This window comes from Lactuca virosa, chromosome 9, assembly GCF_052849685.1.
Source record: "Lactuca virosa cultivar CGN04683 chromosome 9, Lactuca_virosa_CGN04683_v6, whole genome shotgun sequence".
Lineage (NCBI taxonomy): Eukaryota > Viridiplantae > Streptophyta > Magnoliopsida > Asterales > Asteraceae > Lactuca > Lactuca virosa.
Window position 1 is genome coordinate 26,378,494 of NC_136434.1, and position 20,832 is coordinate 26,399,325.

The window sequence follows — 20,832 nt, forward strand, 5'->3', positions numbered from 1 at the left end:
TTTTGAACATTGTTCATTTTATGCATCCCTCCGAATCTATCCCCAGAAAACTTTCTTAACCTCAAGTCATTTTTGGTTAAATCCCCAAGCATACATATGATAAAATAACCTAGAAAAGAAAATTACAATAAAAATAAATACTACTTTTGCTTGAATCTTTTATACTTTGTAGCTTTTCTTCATGATATTCTTCTTTGTCTTCATAGCTTTGTAGATTCTTTATTCAAACATTTCATCACTCTTTTTTTTCAACTTTTTTTTCTTTTTTTTTCTCTTTTTTTTTTCTTTTTTCAACGCACTTTTTCCACTCAAAACTAAAAACCTATAAAAACATATGCTTAAGCAAGGGAATTTAACTCCATCCTTTATTGGTTAAAGGCATTAGTCTGGTGTGCAATGACTACTTTAGTTTTCCTGGATACATTTCAAGAACACGATGCCAAACATGTTGCGATCCTCAAACTAAGCGAGGTTGTGTTTTTGTCCCATGATTTCACTAGAATAAAGGAGGCCACAAATTCACTATAACGTATATTGGCTCAACTAAACATTTGGGTCTTCATAGAATCATCAAACACAATAATAGCATGGAACCCTAATTGCTCTACCAAATTTGTCTGAATTAACCCTAGCAAAATTTTTATGCAATTTCTTTTTTTCAAATCAAGGATTCAAAAGATTCTAATCTTTTCACTAAATGTAACCAACCCCCTACCCCACACTTAAATTATGCAATGTCCCCATTGCATGTTATGCATGAAAAAGAACATAAAAGTAAAGAAAGAATTAGAACAAACTCCCCTGGGATAGTAGTTGCGAGGTTGATATTCTTCTTGTTAAGTTCCATCTTCAGCTGACTTTAGACATGGGAACAGCTCATCCACGCCTTGGGTGTCAAATCTCGTGTGGTTAGGCTCCAAAATATAGAGGAAAAGGTCTTGTAAATTCTCGGAAATTGATCTTTAATAGTATAGCCAATTTCCCTTGTCAAATGTAATCCAATCACCAACTTGAAGGTAAGAGAAAGAGTAACTCGTCGAGTCCAGAGTGAACTCGCCGAGTTAAGTCGATAACAGTCGGGTTTTTCCAAATGGACTCGTCGAGTATCTGAATGGAACTCGACGAGTTTTCTTCACTGAGTGAAAAAAATTAGCTCCTACTTTAGGTTCGTTTCTGGGGTTTGAGGAGATTATTATAGCAATATTCCCCCTCATTTTTCTTCAGTAAAAGCACATCCCTTCAGCTGTTTAATTATCAGACTCGTAATTAGACTAAATTCTCCCATTCTTCTCGTTTTAGACTCGATCTCACGTTTTATTCCTCACGCTTTATTCGTTCATTCTATCCCTCACCCTATATTTTGAAAAGATCAAAAACAACTACCAAGTAATAAAAAACATCAAAATAAAAATCCTAAATTATCCCTAAATACTAGAAGTTTAGAAAGAAAAAGAAAAGCAAACTCTAATGATGGGTTGCCTCCCGCAAGCGCTTCTTTTTGTGCGAGTCTTTAGCTAGACTCTCAACTTAATAAACTTCCAATAAACTCAATGCCAATCCTGATGGGTTTTGAGCATAACATCAATCCTATGGTGTTCATGCAAACCTAATTGCTTGGATCTAGTTTTTCTACTTTGAACATGCAATAAACCTCCAAGACTTATAAACCCTAGATCTAGCATACAGTTAATCAAATTAACATATAAACTAGAGTTTAGATCTTACCTTGATTGTTATGTAGCAATAACAATCAATCCTTGGCTTCAGAAAGCTTAGTGCCTCAAGTGTTGCACCTCTAATGGAGTCACAAACACCACTAAGCAACTTGGATGAAGAGGGAGGAGAGAGGAGGCACCAAAAACGGCTGAAAACCCTAAAGGAAGTGTTCACCACGTTTTTGGGGCTTAAGGGTCCTTTATATACATGTAGGCTATTAGGGTTTACAACTAGGAAACCCTAATCTGGCTGCTTAGGCCCTAAGCAGCCCATAGACTCCTTTAACATATCCCTTGGACGATTTCTAATGGGCTTCCCATAGAATTCGTCCAACCTATATATTATTAGGTGATCCATAGCCCAATTGTAATTATCTTATAATTACAAATCCAGTCCCCTAAGTTTAATTAATCTCTTTTAACCACAAAATTAATTCTCAATTAATTATTGACTAATATCAATTAAACATTATGATTTCTCCTTTAATATATTATTCTTATAATATATTAATAAATCATAATTAAATCTTTCTCTCCTTAATTCATCCTACATATTGCTATGGTGAAGGCAACCCAAAAGGACCATGCTCATAATCGGGTCAAGTACATACCAAAATAGTTATGGACTTAGACACTAATCCAACAGTCTCCCACTTGGATAAGTCTAATAACTATTTTGCATAACTTCATAACCTTATCAGCAATCGTAGCTTTCATCAGCTGCTGTCAACTCTGATCTTATCAGATACGCGTGTCCTTTAGATAAGGGATTATATATTCCTCCATTCTCAAGATATCGTATAGACACAAGACATGAATTTGATCATTCTCTCTATACTGTTTCCCGACTTCCGATTTATGACGACTAACAACAGACTACAATTGAACACATCAAATTAGTCCCGGCTTGGCCAAGCGCTTAGGTGTCATCACTAAATCATCGAGAGGCCCACAGATATCGCTTTTATCCCACTTTGAGTAAAAGGAATGGATAAACTTCGACTCAAATGCTCGCTTGCATTTACTGATCGAATCACACACAATAATAAGTTTTATAACACCAAGTTACTGGTGCGTTTTCTTATTATCAATGCGCAACCGACCAACAAATAACAACTCACACGTCTCGGTTTCAAGAATATACAATGTTATCGTCTCACAATTACTCATGATAAAAACCATGAAGTAATTCAAATGAGCGTGGGTTTAATCCAATACTTTAATCTTATCAAAGCACTCATGAACTCTGCAGCAAACTTGTGCTATGTCTAAGCACTTAGACAATCTACAAACAGATTCATGACAGTCTTCCTTCATACCTACTTCCAACGTATGACCGACTGTGGAGGTTCGAATAATCCAGTTATTCTGGAAGTCAAAACATGCAAAATGAAACACAACGATAATACTTAATCCTATATGGCCCCAAAACTTTTGAGCGTGAATAAAACACTTTTATTTAAACACCATATTGATTACTCATTATTCATTGCTTACTGTTTCAGAAAATAAACTTATTACTCGAATTATAACCACAATTGTCCCATGCTCCAAGCATGCACACTTTGATTTCCTATTATCCTTACTTTGTGAAATAGATCAATTGAAAAACTTTTCCAATGATACTCATTTCACAATCCCCAATCCTTATCATTAGTGTAAGAATACCAAATTCTTGCCACTTTTAGAATATGTCAGATTCTAACATTTTATGCAACGATCCTTTCGTAAAGTCATAGCACAAAAGTCATCAAGACTTGGCCAATGAAATCACAAAGTACTCTATCAGAAATTGTCACAAAACAATTCTATAGATGTGATGTCTCTCACTCAAAGTACATTCCTTCGAACATCCTTTTGCATAAAAGTTTCTAATCTACATAGATTCTTAATATCCAACTCCCATTTATGGAAACATTTCCATATTTGCTATATGACAACTCATTCTTAATAGCATCTTATCTATTCATAATAATGTCAATATAGTCCATCCAGTACTATACTTCCAACTACTCACAAGCGACAAATCCTCAGTGAACCTCAGATCATCCTTTGATAGTTGTTTAATTATTTTAGTCAAAACCGATTCTAGTCCCTTTTTCCCTCTTAATGCCCTAGGCATTTGGAAAATTTTAGAATGGTCAAATATTATAGCATTTGCAATCGATCCTATACCCTAAGCGTATGGGACACGATGCATGATGTCTTACATAAAGATATGATACTTTATCAATCTTCTGCCATAATATTTTGTGTCACGTTCTCACAATTCGAACTATGAAGAGGGATGCCGTAATCATAATCGAAATTTGAGAACACACTATGTATCTTTTGACTAAATTTATTAAAATTTCTCAATCTAAGCTTTAGATATTGAAACGAAGTATAATATGCTCTCCCTTAATTATAGCAAAACAACTTTTTAACCCCTACAGCTTTGCAAAGTTAATCTTTGTTTTCTATAATTAATATTTCTAACTCGCAATGCTTGAAATAATAATCATGCTCCCACTAACACGATGATTATTACAATACAAGCATAACACTTATACTCCCACTAGCTTTGACATATATCTAGAAAACATCTGAACTTCCAAAAAACAATGCTTATTGAATTTCTTAAGTTCATATTTCTAAATACTTGATGCTTTGATAAGCCTTTATCTAAGCTTCTTAAACTTATACACCTTTGCCTTAGAAAGCTCATATATGTGTCTAGACAAATTTAGAACTAAGTCCTAAAAGTTCAGACTAATTGCCAAATCTCACAATTCGAACTATGAAGAGGGATGCCGTAATCATAATCGAATTTGAGAATACAATTTTAACAATTGCTATCTTCTTAAAATCTCTCTTAGTGAAAGCATTTCCTAACAATCATTTTCATGAAGGAGAAAAACATTATGACACTTAGATTTTATGATGTATGTGTTCCTATCCATGTGAATTTGTCAAAACGAAAGTTTGCGACAAATCCAAAACCATATGGACTGAACTTTTTCAATCTTGATTTCTTGCCTCATGGCAACATGAATGTCCACCATGTCTTCCAAGCAACTCACCCTTTCATATCAATGTACTTTCCATTGATCAAGGTGCTTTGTCTTTATGCGTTCAAATAAGAACTCATAGAACTCACACGCATAATTAACTCAATTGGAATGGCACAGAAAAAGAGTATGTCATCCACGATAGACTTTAAACCTCAAGTCGTGTGTCAGTGATGATCAACTAGGTTTACTCTTGATTTGTTCTTGAAACTTTTCAAGACCATTAAGACTCCCACTGACTCCTTGACATATAAGATTCTCCTGTCAAGAAACATTTCTTGACAAACAAATATTCAAGAGTTAGTGTAGCCTTTTGTCAAGTTTAACACTTCACATAATTGGTCCTGGTTGGTCTTTGTCTTATCCAAGACATCACAACTTACCAATTTCAAATGTGCAAGAATAAGAAAACTTTTCCAAATTCCACATTTGTCGAGTGTTATAAACCTACTTAAGACTTGTCACTCATGTCAGAATCTTGACTCTAAGACTTGATATTGGAACGAAGTATGATTGACTTCTTGATTTAACCATTTCTACAATTCTTGATTCCTATTCTTAGACATGCAATTGCACTAAGACTCACTTATAGGATCAATTGAGATATGATTCTTAATCATTAAGACTTATCATAAAACACAATAAAAGTTACTCTCCCTTCTTCTTAGAATAGAGAAACTTTTATCTTTCTGCCTACTTGATTCTTCTTATTCGTTCTGCTATTGATTGAAACTCTTTCAATCAACTCAGAATTATACTTAATCTTATAAGTATAATCATATTTACTAAACTTTAGTAAATCATGACGAATATCTTTATCACTCTTGTGGAGGACTTGATCAATGCACAACCTAGTGTACTCGATCTCCTGGTCCTTCTCTTGACACTTTGCCAAAGAATTAGTCTAATTTCCAAAATATGAAGTTTCTCATTCATCACGCAACCAAGTTGTATGATTCCAAGTTTCTGTCCAATTGAAACTTGGGCGATGAGAATCTTCCTTTATTTGGCAAATCCTCGACATTTCACAAATAACATAATCAAGAATCACATCCAATTCAGCATTGCTAAAATTAGAAATACATAAACATCCATTTTCACATATGCCATTGCAAGGATAAATAAATAGGACGAAATCAAAATTCATTTTATTGCGGAAAAACTTGTCCTTACATTGCAATTCAAATGAAAACTATGCTATTTCAATTTATAAGCAATCTATTCTAACTCTAAAGTAGTAGCTCAAAAATCCGATCTTCAAGCAATGCGATCGAAATCCATTTCTTCACAATCAGATTCAACTTACTTCTTCCCTTAAGCTTCCTCTCTTTTCTTCGATCCTACAAAACATCAAAATGTAATCTTATCACATCATGTATTGAAAATCAAAGAATAGGAACTTATAGAGTTAGTTATTGGATTTTACCTGAAGTAGAGCCATACGTCTTGACTCTCCCATCTCTTAGATCTCTCAGGCAAATAGGGCAGCTTCGTCTCCAATGCCCCTTCTCTTGGCAGTAGAAGCAGATGGACTATTTTGGAATGACATAAGGAACTATCTCAGAATTTACCTTTTCTGGATTTCCAATGTCACTATTTTCAATGTCCATTGAAGTTTGGGAGTTTGATTTGCCAGACAAATTTACTTGATCAGCACGCCAAATCATTTCTGATTCAACAGCTATAAGCAAATAGGTCAAATTAATGAGGGTCACGTCATGGTCCATCATATAGTACTCTCTAATGAACCCACTATATGATTCGGGAAGTGACTGAAGAACCAGTCAACAGCCAACATTTCTGAGATATCGACACCCATCATCCTTAACCTATCAATGTGTGACTTCATCTCTAAGATGTGTGCACACACATGTTTTCCATCTTCGTGTTTACTTGCCAAAAGGGCTTGAGTGAGCTTGAACTTTTCAAGCCTTTGAACTTGTGGGTTAGGGAGAATAATTGGAGGAGGTGGAGGAAGTGAAGCATGACTCTCATTTCCTTGATCGTATCTTGGAACGCCATCTTCATTTGGAAAGCTTGTTTCAATGGATTTAGGAAGACCATTGTTAGATTCAGACATCTACAAAACGGGAGAAATTCAAGTCAAGTTGATTAGAATCCTTGATGTAACACCCAAATGAAACATCAAGGCTAGGATCCAACACAATATTTTACAACCTATAAGAGGGATGCCGTAATCTAGTTGCAGAATATTTGAAGGTAGGTAAATGACGATTTACCAATTCCCACCATGAAAAACGAAAAAGAAATTTAAGTTTTAAATGAATTGAAACTCCTAGATCTTTTGAGATTCATTGAACTTTTCAATGGCATGTTTAAATCTCGATTATGCCCTTCAAGTTTGCGACTGGGATGCCGAGGATCACAAACAAGGTGTGAATAACCATACGAATCACGTGGTGCACCCAATTGATACTATCACCTAATCAATGTGTCGGTTAGCCACACACGCTCCATTGATCTATGATAAACATCGAGCCACCCTTCGCCACCAATGCCAAACCCAAATTAGTGTGCCGGTTAACCACACACGCTCCACTAACGTTTCGACAAGGGTACAAAGTGTAATTTCATGGATTAGCATACAATTCCACATTTTTTCCTAAAGTAACTATGATTTGGGAATTTGTAAAAGCATGTAGTTACTTTGTACTTCATTATACTTATAATGGAAGGTTTCGTCCTATCCTACCCGTTCGGCTAACGACCCTCCACTAGTCAAGAGTGCGGTGGGTAAGAGTGGATACCCATTCAATCGCCATTTTATAGGCAATTTCCTTAAACACCCCTTATAGACCAACTTCGTGAATGAGGCCTACTAACGGTAAGACTGACTGTTTACTCATACATATATATAATATTAGACTTTTATATATAGTATAGGGTGTATTTTACACTTTTAAAATACTAGGTGGTTTAATCTAATAAATTATACTTTTAATTTAGTTAAATGTAAACCAAAACTTTATGGATTTATTAAATCTCTTTTAATTATACACTTTAATTAATTAATAAAACCATAAGGGTGTAATTTGAACTTTTCAAAGTACTTGAGTTTTAGATTTTTAAAAACTTCAAATTAAGACTTTTAATTAAATTTTAAAATCCAAAACTTGAGGGCAAGTTTTGAAACTTTTCAAAACAATTAGGTTTAACTATTTAAATTTCAAAACTAAAACTTTTAAAGTTCAAATGTAAACTATAAACCTAAGGGGTGTAAATGGAAACTTTTCAAACTTACTAGGTCAAATATTTGACTAATAATAATCCTATATTATCCATATTTAACCAAATCCATCAATTTTGATAAGGATAATCATTCCAAACATAAAAAATCGAATTTTGGCAAGAAAAACGAGTTTTGGTAATTATCCTCAACAAAATCTGGCAGAAAAATCGAAAATCCCGAAAATCTTTCTGTCTGACACAAAAACTCGTCGAGTTCTCATTTGGAACTCGTAGAATTCATTCAACTCGTCGAGTTTCACATTGGAACTCGTCGAGTTCATCCAACTCGTAGAGTTTCTCATTGGAACTCGTCGAGTTCATCAGACAGAAAACCCAAAAAACGATTTTCAAGCAAGCAACGAACAATTAAGCATCAAATTCACTAACAAACAGCCCTAGGTTCTGATACCACTGATGGGTTTTGAGCATAACATCAGTCCTATGGTGTTCATGCAACCCTAATTGCTTGGATCTAGTTTTTCTACTTTGAACATGCAATAAACCTCCAAGACTTATAAACCCTAGATCTAGCATACAATTAATCAAATTAACATATAAACTAGAGTTTAGATCTTACCTTGATTGTTATGTAGCAATAACAATCAATCCTTGGCTTCAGAAAGCTTAGTGCCTCAAGTGTTGCACCTCTAATGGAGTCACAAACACCACTAAGCAACTTGGATGAAGAGGGAGGAGAGAGGAGGCACCAAAAACGGCTGGAAACCCTAAAGGAAGTGTTCACCAAGTTTTTGGGGCTTAAGGGTCCTTTATATACATGTAGGCTATTAGGGTTTACAACTAGGAAACCATAATCTGGCTGCTTAGGCCCTAAGCAGCCCATGGACTCCTTTAACATATCCCTTGGACGATTTCTAATGGGCTTCCCATAGAATTCGTCCAACCTATATATTATTAGGTGATCCATAGCCCAATTGTAATTATCTTATAATTACAAATTCAGTCCCCTAAGTTTAATTAATCTCTTTTAGCCACAAAATTAATTCTCAATTAATTATTGACTAATATCAATTAAACATTATGATTTCTCCTTTAATATATTATTCTTATAATATATTAATAAATCATAATTAAACATTTCTCTCCTTAATTCATCCTACATATTGCTATGGTGAAGGCAACCCAAAAGGACCATGCTCATAATCGGGTCAAGTACATACCAAAATAGTTATGGACTTAGACACTAATCCAATAAATCCATCCGTTACATTGAATATCTTCTTTGGTGGTCCAATTTGTAAAATTTGGCTCTTTGCTTCAAAAATTGGCCAAACGAGCTTGAAATCATAAAACCCAAGAATCTTGACAAGGGTTGGAACTGGTTGGATACTAATCAGAAATGGATCGCGCTTCAGAACTTTCTCCAAAGTTGGAATCGTCACCCCATGCTTCGAAACACAAACCGGAAATACAGGGGGCCACGTCGTGGTAATGGTCAAACCACGACTTGGTTCCTGCAACTCAGCTTGTTCTTGTTCGTCATCTGATCCTTCTGCTAGCAATCTTTCCAGCTCCTCCAAATCTCTTTCTGGATTAAATTCTTCATCTTTTAACTCTAGCTCTTGTAACTCAAATTGCTCTTGTTTATTAGGCAAGATGTTATCTAACCATCTTCCAAATTCCTTCAAATCATCATCTGAGTCATATTCCTCATCTTCTTGCTCAATTTCCTGTACTACTTCCTCAAGAAAAGCATCAAAAGCACCGAGATTTGGAAAATACATAATAAATATTAAAACAAAAAAAACTCGTAACTTTATATGAGATAAATCTCACACAAAAGATCGATAATACTAGCAATTAAAATACATTTTAGAACCGTTCCCCGGCAACGACGCCAAAAACTTGATGTGTGTGAAACGTACTAGTTTTAATCCTACTAACTTAAACAAAAAAAAAAAACAAACACACAAAAGGCAGTGTACCTATCGATTAGTAGTTTAGTTCAGGTAAGTAGGGTATCGAACACAGGGAACGGTAAACAATTAAAATAAATGCTAATATTATCTAAATAAAACAATATAAAAGGGGGTTTCTCTAGTTTTGCAAGACTAGAAACTTAAACAATCAATTAACACTCAAACAAAATACAGTTAACAATTAAGAAGAACAAGAAAGGACAACTAGATTCAATGATAAAAGAGACTTCTGTTCAAATTTGATTCACTTATTCCTATGATTGATTTCGTGGCAAATGCAATGGATCAATATGTCAATGGTTACCGATTCCTAATATGATTAGGTTCATGTTCACTATTACCAATCATTTAGTAGACAAGTTAATTCAAACAGTGGCCAATTGATTAAACTAACAAGTTTCCTAGTGTTCAGTCCGTATCAAGTAAGATTTGTAATAATAGCTAATCAAATTTGTTCAATTCAATCAACTCATATGTGGTTGTTCATCACACATGCTCACACATTGATTTACATATTTTTTAGTTAACCCTAGTTTCATGTTCACTATTCCTAGGCATACAATCTTGTATTCTCAAAATTATATGAATCAAGTAATCAAGAAGATGTTCATACAACTTAATAACTCACTTATTAACAGAAAATATTTATCATCAATACATGAGAATCTTTAACAAGCTTAACAAGATAAATAACCAAATTAATATTAATCCAACCACTCAATCAAACCATGTTCATAAGATTATCTCATCCAAACAGAAGTAAAAAAGCTTTTAGCTAATATCTACAGCAAGTAATAACCTAAAATCAAAATCTAATGATTCAAACATGGTTCAAAACAAAGATTAAGAAAAGAAGAATGATTATTTGCCTTTGATTCTCTTCTAAATTGTCTCTTATGTTGCAATCTCAAAAACTGAAGCTTCAAGAACCCTTCTGGTCTTCAATAATCGCAGCTAGCCTCCAGAAAGTGTTAGGGTTCGAATGAGAAGCATTTCTATATATAAATTATGAAAACAGGGCCAACTCGACGAGTTTTCACCACCAACTCGTCGAGTTTTTTCGATAATCCGCGTATACAGCGTGTACGGCAAGGCATCTTCGAATCAGGAACATTCTGACCAACTCGTCGAGTTTTGGGTCAACTCGTCGAGTTCTCTTGGAATCAACATTTTCTCAAAACACGAAAGTCGTCCGAAATTGTGTCTAGTTTTCAGAACATTTTGAATCTTGTCAATCGGAGTTACGGTTCATGAGATATGGCCAAAACACTGATGAGGGGTCAAGCTGTCCAATAACATCCTTCTTTCTTCGGTCTTCAATCTCCAAGCTTCCAATCACTCAATCCTCTTCCTTTTTCACCCGAGCATGTCTTTTATTGCTGAAATTGAAATATTAAGCTAATTAAGTACCTTTTGTCCATAAAATGATATAAAATCAACAATAATTAATAAGATAATGAATGATTTCTATGACTAAATAAGCCCATATCAATCACCCCGACATCAGACCGAAATCCGAAACTACTATATCTAGACGGGCCGGCATTATGGCCGTAGACCCGTTCCTAAAGGAGGAAACTCACCTCACACTGCTGAAGTCCCGCTGACAGAACCATAGCTGCTCGATGACAGATTCCCGATCTGTCAATATCAAAATAACACCCAATTAATAATTGGGTTCTAACACATATTCATAAATCCATGCTTGGGGTAAAAGACTAATTTACCCCGTAACTTAGCTTGACTTAAGCCCAAGGCCCAATCCAAAGGCCCAAAAGTCTAATAATGGACCAAGGCCCAACTATGGCCCAATTTTCCAAATTGGGCCCAAACCTCTACATGGTCTTGCCTTAAGGCCCAATCATTTATTCTTGGTCCAACTCTTAGCATTCTAAGGGCCCAATACCATATAATCATCAAGGTCCAATCTATGGCCCATCTATGGCCTAATTTTCCAAATTGGGCCCAACCCTCACATATGGGCCTTACCCTAAAGCCCATATAAATGTTCTAGTCAATTTGCTTGCTCTTGAATGGTCCATTATTATCCCGATCACCAAGGCCCAATAGGAAGGCCCAAATCAAAGTCCAAGTGAAATTAGGGTTTCACATAAAATGACGATTAGGGTTAAGTGTTTCTCACTTAACCCATTAAGGACTTAATCCATTAAGTCCTTTACTCTACTAGATAAATGATATGGAATAATTTGGGCTTAATACACAATCCAATCCCAATGGCCCAAAGGTGGGTCTCAATAAGTCCAAGGCCCAAAGTATCAAGAATTAGGGTTTTCTAAACCCTAATTAGGGTTTCCCACCCAAACATGGCCCAAAACTAATCTTTAAGCCCATTAGGGTTTTGCTAGTAGGGCACCACCCACTACCACCTCGGGTAGTGGTGGTCAATGGCGGCTCACGGCGGCGGCCACCACCTTACGGTGGTGGTTATGGTTCTTTTCATTACATCTTTTGCTAATTACAATTACAAGTTTTACTCCAAAACTAACACACACACACTAACTAAGCTAACGACACACACACACAGCCACCCTAGTGGTGGTCGGCGGTGGCTTGTGGTGGCGGTGGCTTTTCCCGAGGATTCCGACTAAGCAAAGCACACACAACACACACTACCACAGAAAACACACCCATACATAAGTCTTGCTCGGAACAGGAGCACCTCCCTCTCTTGGTGGCGTTTGGCGGCGGCCGGGCGCACATGACGGAGACAACAGCGGCGGAAGGAGGCGGAGAAGGCGTTGCAGATCGACCGGTACAAGGGAGCAGCGGGCTAGCTGGTTGCTGCTGGCTTCACGCACGAGGGAAAGAGAAAGAATCTCTGTAACATCCAGCTCCGATCTCAGCCTCCCTTCACGTCGAAGTGACAATAGCGACAACAGCAAGGCGGCAAAAGTGAAGTAGTAGCGCCTGGAGGCTTTCCTCTACTCCTCGTTGGTGTTCAATGTTTCCGGCGACAAGGAGGCTCGATGATGACGATAAAGCGGTGGCGGAACCGAGCTGTCGGACTCGGTGCTGCACCGGCGGCTGATGGGGGGGAGGGGGGGGTTCCCATGGTAATGGCGGCTACCGGAAGGCTCCGAATGGGTGGATCGACTGGTTGGGGAAACTATTGTAACGGGTGGCGGTGGTCCCTCCGACTCCAACAGTCACGGTGGTCGCCGGTGGTGAGGATGACCTCAAGGCTGGTGCAGCGCCGGTAATGGGAGAATGGAAGAATGTCGGTTGTAATAGCTCTTAGGGTTAAGGTTTATTAAACCTTTATACCCGACTCCAATCAATACTTTGCCATAATGGCAATAACAGTCCCTCCATGCCCCTTTTATTCAAATGTAATCCAAAAGTTACCATTTTAACCCCTGCCTACAAAACTCTTTACAAATTAAATATGAATTTTACCAATAGCCCCTTACTCCATAAAATCTCTTCAAATTAAGCCCCAATAATTACCATTTAGTCCCTGTCTTGCATAATACTTACCCATTAAATCCGTATTTTACACTTTTAACCCACGACTATCAAAATTCTTCACAAATTAGTCCGGGACTCACATTTATTAATTTATTTAAATAAACAGGGCGTTACATTTTAAGCAGTTTTTCATCTATCTTAAAAGGGGGAACCGATTTCATCTTTTGGGCCGTCGATTTTGGGAGCTTTGGGGGAGATTTTTTAAAGGATTTTAGAGTCAATTAACACTTGGATTTCATTTGTATTCCATTTTGTAAGAACTTTAATTTTATTTTCTAGATTTGTGATCTTGTTCTAGTCATGAGTGGCTAGAACCCTAGTTTCTCCAACTTTATGTCTTGACTTCTTAGTTGTGATTTCAATCATGTGACTTGATGTTTGCTTTCAATTTCTATCTAGTGAATTTGATTTTGTTTCAATCGAATGTTTGATTGTAATTGTGATTCTTATTGACCATTTGAATTAGGGTTAGGTCATTCAAGTTATCTAATTGCAAAATCTGTAATTGAACCCACAACACACCTTCTTAATCAAAATCAAAGATTCAATTGAAGCAATTGAACCCAAGAAAGTTGATTAGCCTTCAGAATGAAGGAATCCCCAATTCCTAGAGGATGTCAATGCTTACACATCCATAAAGGAGTCATGATTCATAAGCTAGAGATGATTTCTACCATCATAAAGCCCTTGTTCAAAGTAAATTCAATGATTAAATGCTAAACCAAAGAAATAAACCAACAATTGCTCATTCAAGTACCAAGCTCATGATCAAAGTATTAAACAAACATAAGAAATATGAACTATAATCATAAACATAAGATAAATGACAATTAAGCATGAATCCTTCAAAACCCACAAATATCCAAGGGTTTTAGCCAAAGTTAACCAAAATGAAGAAACTACCCACTCATGGCAACAAAATAACAATCACAAAAGGGTTTTTGCATCAAGAAACTAACAATTGGTAGAAAGATGAGAATAATGTGTATCAAGCTCCCAAAAATCGTCTCCAATGGTCTCTAATGGTGGAAAATCGAAGTATGAGCTGCTAGACCTAAACCCCTAAAGTAAATGATGAGCAAAATGTAACACCCGAAATCCAGAAGGCTAATTAAAGGAAGAAAACCCCAAGTAAAGAAGGTCAACTCATCGAGTCCAAGGGGGTGACTCGACGAGTAGAAGCAAGATCAGGACGCGGGTAGGAAGGACCTGCTCGACGAGTCGTGAAGACCTACTCGACGAGTTGGTCAGGGTTTAAGAAACCCTAAATCCGGGTTTTGTCTCCTATTTAAGCATCTTATTCTCCAAATTTCAGCCCCATTCTCAGCTTCCACTGTCCAAACCTGTAACATCCCCATTTTTACGGCCAGAAAAGACCGATTTCGTTTATGCTTTTTAATAAAAATCAGAGTAACTTCTTAAGAAAAGTATTGCGGAATTTGTTCCCAAAACAAAATATGATATAAATTTTATCAAAGCATTTCTTAAAGAAATGTATTTCCATTACATTACAAAAACTCGGGATGTCAATCATCGATACAGACCATAAGCATAAACTAAAAAGAAATAAACATCTTAGGCCACAAAACACTATCTGGCCTCAAATCCATAATCTCTCGTCAAATTATCCAACTATGCTTTTGCCACTACCTGTAATACAAGAAACGGAGTGGGTCATGCTGGGGAGCCTGGTGAGCATATAGGGTTTTCAACCCACAATAATAAGTTCATTATTTATTTTCATCAGATTACTAACCCGATTACCCGTTTCCGTTATCCTCACTTTACGTCCCTAGAGCATCTATTATAAGGGACCTATCCTAAGGAATTTCATCGGGATGGACACTACTGCTAAGGGGGTTCCTCAGCCATATGTGTCCGTAAGGCAACCATGGGGGGGGGGGGGATGGAGTACACCGGTGAACACTTCGTTCACAAACACCTACAAGTTGCGAGCCTGCTAGCGTTCCACTGGACTTCCTAGAAAAGTCCATGGTCGTCATCCATACTCCGCTAGATGACTGGAACAACGTCAACATTGAGGCCTCTCATCATTTTATTTCACCACACCAACTATTTTATCTACCCATGTTCTACCCAACATATTTGTAGATATAAAATACATACATGGTCCATATCTGTAAAATAAAGCTTACATCTTTTAACTTTCAAAGCATAAAATACATATACGGTCTAGATCTGAAGAAAAAGTCCAGATCTGAAGGAAAGAAGTTCAGATTTTTCATCCAACATAGATATCAAAGTATACAGTTTAGATCTGAAGAAAAGTTTAGATCTGAGATAAGGAAGTGTATATCTGAAGGAAAAAGTTCCAGATCTGAAAGAAAGAAGTATAGATCTTTCATCCAACAAACATCACAAGAAAACAGATAACATATATATACACATAGCACATAATTTATATGAAATACTTCATATCTATGTGTAAGATGAAAGTGACTATACACTCAATTGATCAGAAGATGATCGGACAGCACTACGTCTCTAAGAGTAGTATTCTTCGGTGAAACTAGAATATCTTCACACACCAGGCTTCTCGCGGGCAGAGCTTCGGCTCGGAAACTCTTTTCTTCTCGGAATCTTCGGGCTTCGGGACTCGCTTCGGGTCTCAAGATGATACCGGGGCTTCGGGGGGGTTAAAATAGGGTTTAGAGAGAGTATAGGGAGTGAGAGAGAAGAGATTGAGCACCCAAACTCGGCTGCCCCTTGAATTCTATTTATAGGGCTGTTTTCATGAAATTCACGTCGTAAACAGTACTCCCACGTCGTGGGCTTGATCGTCACTGCATGCGTCATCACAGGTTGCGTCTGACAGGATCTGAAAGGTCAAATCACTGAGTCCATGTCGTGAACACTGTTTTCACGTCGTGGACTCTGACACAACTTTGGGGTTCGCGCCCGGAACTTCAGAAATTCATAATTTTTGCATACGAGCTCCGTTTTGGATGTTCTTTATATCGACGCGTAGGTGAGATTATGCTTTACAACTCTCGTTTAGACTTTGTCGGCTAGTTTTGACTTTATTTTTATTATATTATTTTTAGTAGGCCGGGACAGGAAAACTCCGTTAGAAAATCATAACTCCTTCGTCTGACGTCCGTTTTCGTCTGTATTTTCACCGTTGGACTACTATCGATGAGATCTTCAATTCTCGTTTAGATTGTTTCGGCTAAATATCGCTCGATCTCATATTCGAACTTCGGGCTGTACACTGCTAAGCCGAAACTTCGAAAAATCATAACTTCCTCATACGAAGTCAGATTTGGGCGTTCTTTTTATGGATGTTCTCGGTTTAACATACTCTATGACTTTCGTTTAGATTACTAAGGCCAAAAAGTCTTCTATCGTAAATTCACTATTTACGCTTCCCGGTGCCGTGTCGGTTCCGTCGCGAAACTTCGACGGGTCATAACTTCTTCGTTATAACTCGGATTTCGGCGTTCTTTATATATACGAAATCCTTGTTTCGACCACTACAACTTTATGCAAAGATATCAGGTTTATCTCACACTTTAATTTTGAAGCTTATTTTTATTCTTTATTAATTATATCTTTATAATTAAGTATATAACACATAAATTCACATAATTCACATAATTCACATAATACTCGAATAATTCATCTTTATTGCTTCAAAAAAATAGTTAAAATAGTTGACCTAGACTATTACATTGTCGAAACTTGAAGAAGAAGGAGAAGCTTGGGGGATTCAAGGAAAGGCTTGTAGATCCAGAATTAGCTTCTTATCCTCTTCATTTTCTGGTAAGCAAGTCTCAACCTTGCTTAATAGCTTGATAGATCTCTTATTTGTCATTTTATGGGGGTTTTTGGTCCAAGGAACTTGATTATTGGGTTATGGATGTCCCAAGAAAGGATTTATTCATATCTGGAATCATTGAGTAGTGTTAAGGTATAAAGGTGCAAACTTTATGCCATTGAAGTCCCCATGCAAGCTCTAAGGTGTTAGTTTGGCCTTGATAAGCCCAAAAGGCCATATATGGAAGGAAAGCCTGAGACTTTATGTGCTCATATGGTGTCTAAGATCCAGATCTCGATTTTCATGCTTTGGTTTGAAGTAATATGAGTTTTGGGACAAAGACTTATGTCTTAAGGAGCTAGGGTTTGAGCTAAACCCATTAAGAAGGACTAGTAATGGGTAAAGTTGGAAACTTTACCCTTAAGAGGTCATTTCCAGCATGTAGACAAAGTTTGGGACTTAGATCTGAAGTGTAGGGGCTTAATCCATTAAGATAGCCCAAACAGACTGAGGGACCCGACGAGTCCAGGGAGGAACTCGACGAGTCGAAGTGAGTTGTCCTATTTTCTGCTATGGTAGAACTCGACGAGTCTGAGGAATGACTCGGCGAGTTGATGTGATAAGTCGCGACCATGAGTAGTCAGGGAACTCAGCGAGTCAGGGGTTGACTCGATGGGTTGGATCGCGAATTCAGGAATCTGAGTTTTAGAACTCGACGAGTTGATGGAGCATTCCAGCGGGTTGAGTCAACTCGAAGCGTTTACTTTGACCATTGACTTTGACTTTGACCAAGGTTGACCTAGTTTGACTTTTGAGGGTATTTTGGTCTAAATGTTATTTTGGTACTGATAGATCGGGGAGCTGAAGGAGTAGCAGTTCGGGGAATTGCCAGGTAGCAGCCAGAAGAGCATCAGCAAGGCTTCATCAGTGCCAGGTGAGTCTTCTCACCATACCAATGGGTCTACGACACCAAGGTCGGCCCATTTTATGATATGTGGTACACTAGCTGTAGTAGAGATATGTGGTATGATAGTTAGTTTTATGCTAAGTGGTAGGCTAATGATTATGTATGTTATTGCATAGAAGACCCCGGGGGAGCCCGTGACAGTCGGATATAAGACCATGTGGGGGAGACCGTGGCATTCCTAGGTGAAGACCATGTGGGGGAGCCCATGACATTATGGTATAAGACCCGGGGGGGAGCCCACAACATCCTTATATGTTTATGTATGTGTTAGGTCGTATGATAGATACCACTGTGATATAAGACATGCTAGTTGATTATGTATGTTATTGTATGGAAGACCATAGGGGGAGCCCGTGGCAGTTGAATATAAGACCATGTGGGGGAGCCCATGTCATTCCTAGGTAAAGACCATGGGGGAGCCCATGGCATGAAGGTGTAAGACCCTAGGGGGAGCCCACGACATCCTTATATGTTGTATGCATGGCTTATGTGATACATGTAGCTTTTATAGCTAATATGATACGTGTTATGTGATTGTGTGTGGGGTATTCTATGGGGGACTCACTAAGCTTTGTGCTTACGGTTTACAGTTTTGGTTTCAGGTATCATCGATTTGGAAAAGAAGGGCTCGGATTGATCGCAGTGCACACACCTATGGTTTCCGAAATGAATGATTTTGGGATGAACTCTGATAAATGTTTTACTTAATGATGATTTGAAATGTTTGAACTAAATGGTATCAATGTTTTAGCTACATTAAAAATGAAATTTTTACCCTTGATTTTTGGGTCGTTACACAAAATGACTAAAATGCCCAAAAGTGTGCAGTTGCGCGGGTACCCTTGCGGATTTGCGCGACTGAGACTCCACCCTCGCAAATGATGCTGGAATGTTATTGGATCTTTTTCTCCACTACACCACCCCACTTCCAAGATTCCCTTGGTCCCCTCCACACCTCACATGATTCAAATTTGGCCAATCATCTTCAAGCTTTAAAATATGGATAGTCCAAGCCCAAAACAAGAATCATAGACCCATCTTCATAAGCCCACTTCATCCAAGTCTTCAACATTTTAAGCCCAATTCCTCTTTGATGGATCCAAAAATCCCAATAATGCCTCGAAAGCCCACAAATCCCGTCTCCAAGCTAATTTACAACCGCAACAAGCTCCAAAACCCTGCAAATATCTCATGCAAAATAGAAAGTACCAACACGATCCATGATAAAGAAAATAAAGAATATAAAATGCATTACTAATAAAAAGAGTTAAAAAATCTAAAATAAACTATAAAAAAGAAGGAACTAAATTAAACTATCATAGATCAATCAGTATAACGACTTGGAATCATTGATAAATCTTGTTTATAGGTTCATAATAACGATAATGAACTTAAACATAAGTTATACTTAAACTATGGTAAACATAACTCACTTACAAGGGGGTTTAGCAAGGAACCAGGCTCTGTGTGTGCAAAACTTCTGAGCCAAAAACTCTTCTTCTCGGGGCCTTCTGGCGCTCCGGGACTTGCTACTAACACCTAGGAGGTGCTAGAGAAAAGGTCTTAGGACCTTGGGGGGTTTGGGAGAGAATGAAGTTCAAAGGTGTGATGAAATGAGTGAATTTCGACTCTATTTATAGGTTGTCCAAGGGCATATCACGTTGTGAGACTTGGCTCTCACGTCGTGAGCTTGCGTAGGCGCCAAGGCTTCGCCTGATGTTGACACGTGGCGCATGACGCAGGTAAAACAACAAATTTTTAAAAATTCTTAACTTTCGCATACAAGTTCTGTTTTTGACGTTTTTTATATCCACGTGTAGGTATTGACAAGATATACAATTTTCCTTTTAACCCCATTGGCTAATTCTCGACTGATTTTAAATTTAACAGTCTGAGAATATTACACTGTTAACGACCGTGTAAAATCCATAACTTCTACATATAAACTCCGTTTTAGACTGTCTTTTTATCATTGAAATCCTATTAATGAGATCTTTAATTCTCATTTAGATCATTTTGACTAACAATTGACCGATCTAAAAATCGATTTCTGAGCTGTATACTGCTATGCTGAAACTTCGAAAAATCATAACTTCCTTTTATGAAGTCAATTTTGGACGTTTTCTATATGCACACTATCGGTTTAACGAATACTATGACTTTAGGTTTGATTACTAAGGCTAAAAAGTAAGTTATCAAAAATTCACTTTTTACGTTACGCGGAGCCGTGCCGGTTTAATCGCAGAACTTCGACGGGTCACAACTTCTTCGTTATAAGTCGGATTTCATCGTTCTTTATATGTATGGAATCCTTGTGATATATACTATAACTTTGGTTAAGATTATTTATCCTAGATAATCTTCTATCAAAAAGTCATTTTTAACACTTATTATTTCTAAATTGACTAGCCCGAATCTGCGGGCGTTACATATAGGGGGTGAAATAGACCTGGTACGGCCTTGGTCCGACGCATGGGTTGAAATAGACTTGGGGGTGAAATAGACCCGACACAACCTTGAGTTGGCAGATATGTATGGTATGCGATATTTTGGGGAACTCATTAAGTACCGTGCTTACGATTTTCAGTTTATGTTTCAGGTACTTCCGGATTGAAAGGGAAGAGCTCGGGATGATCGCATCACACAC